The sequence below is a fragment of the Hordeum vulgare genome, unplaced genomic scaffold, assembly GCF_904849725.1.
Source record: "Hordeum vulgare subsp. vulgare unplaced genomic scaffold, MorexV3_pseudomolecules_assembly, whole genome shotgun sequence".
Taxonomy (NCBI): domain Eukaryota; kingdom Viridiplantae; phylum Streptophyta; class Magnoliopsida; order Poales; family Poaceae; genus Hordeum; species Hordeum vulgare.
Genome location: NW_025422512.1, coordinates 99,851 through 101,847, shown reverse-complemented (window position 1 = coordinate 101,847; position 1,997 = coordinate 99,851).

Genomic DNA, 1,997 nt, shown 5'->3' with positions numbered 1-1,997 from the left:
GCCTATTCCGGCCAGTTTTCTATGCCACTAGTGACTGATTTTGGGTCCCGCTACGATCCGAACGTTTCGTGAACCCCGGGGTCCAGTTACGTGGAACTTGTCAAAACTCGCGGTTTTGGTCTAATATTGGGTCCCACCGCGGTGTGAACGTTTCGGCAACCCCAAGGTCCGGTTAGAGGGAACTCGTCAAAACTCGCAGTTTTGGCCTATTGTGGCCAGTTTTGTATCCTATTGCTCACTAATTTTGGGTCCCGTTGTGTTCCAAAAGTTTCGGGAACCTCGGGGTCCAGTTACGAAGCACTAGTCAAAACTCGTATGTTGGGCCTATTTCCGCCGGTTTTGTATTCTATTAGTCCTTGATTTTGGGTCCCGTTGCGATCCGAACGTTTCGGGAACCCCAAGGTCATGTTATGGAGAAGTCAGCAAAACTCGAAGTTTTGGCCTATTGTTGACATTTTTTTATGCTATTAGTCACTGATTTTGGGTCCTAGTACGATCTGAATGTTTAGGGAACCCCGGGGTCCGGTTACGTGGACCTCGTAAAAACTCGGAGTTTTGGACTATTCCGGCTAGTTTTGTATGTTATTACTCCCTGATATTGGGTCCCGCTGCGGTGTGAACGTTTCGGGAACCCGGAGGTCCGGTTACGGGGAACTCGTCAGAACTCGCAGTTTTGGCCTATTCTGGCTAGTTTTGTAGGCTATTACACACCGATTTTGGGTCCTCCAGTAATTCGAACGTTTCGGGAACCTCGGAATCCGGTTACGTGGAACTCGTCAAAACACACAGTTTTGGCCTATTCCGGCCCGTTTTGTATGCTATTAGTCACAAATTTTGAGTCCCGTTGTGATCCGAACGTTTCGGGAACCCCGGGGTCCCGTTACGGGGAACTCGTAAAAAATCGCAGTTTTGGCCTATTGTGGCAAGTTTTGTATGCTACTGCTCACTGATTTTGGGTCCCGCTGCGATCCGAACGTTTTGGGAACCTTGATGTCCGGTTACGGGGAACTCACCAAAACTTCCAATTTTGGCCTATTCCGGACGACTTTCTATGCTATTAGTCCTTGATTTTGGGTCACATTGCGACCCAAACGTTTCGGGAACCTCAAGGTCCGGTTACTGAGAACTCGCGAACACTCATAGTTTTGGCCTATTGTGGCCAGTTTTGTATGCTATTAGTCACTGATTTTGGGTCCCACTACAATCCGAACGTTTCGGAAACCCCGATGTTCGGTTACGTGGAACTCGTCAAAATTCGTAGTTTTGGTCTATTTCGGCTAGTTTTGTATGTTAGTACTCCCTGATTTTAGATCTCACTACGGTGTGAACATTTTGGGAACCCCAAGGTCCGGTTACGGGGAACTCGTCTAAACTCGCAGTTTTGGCCAAGTCTGGCTAGTTTTGTATGCTATTACGCACAGATTTTGGGTCCTCCTCCGATTCGATCGTTTCGGGAACCCCGGGGTCCGGTTACGGAGAACTCGTCAAAACTCGCAGTTTTGGCCTATTCCGGCCAATTTTCTATGCCACTAGTGACTGATTTTGGGTCCCGCTACGATCCGAACGTTTCGTGAACCCCGGGGTCCAGTTACGTGGAACTTGTCAAAACTCGCGGTTTTGGTCTAATATTGGGTCCCACCGCGGTGTGAACGTTTCGGTAACCCCAAGGTCCGGTTAGAGGGAACTCGTCAAAACTCGCAGTTTTGGCCTATTGTGGCCAGTTTTGTATCCTATTGCTCACTAATTTTGGGTCCCGTTGTGTTCCAAAAGTTTCGGGAACCTCGGGGTCCAGTTACGAAGCACTAGTCAAAACTCGTATGTTGGGCCTATTTCCGCCGGTTTTGTATTCTATTAGTCCTTGATTTTGGGTCCCGTTGCGATCCGAACGTTTCGGGAACCCCAAGGTCATGTTATGGAGAAGTCAGCAAAACTCGCAGTTTTGGCCTATTGTTGACATTTTTTTATGCTATTAGTCACTGATTTTGGGTCCTAGTACG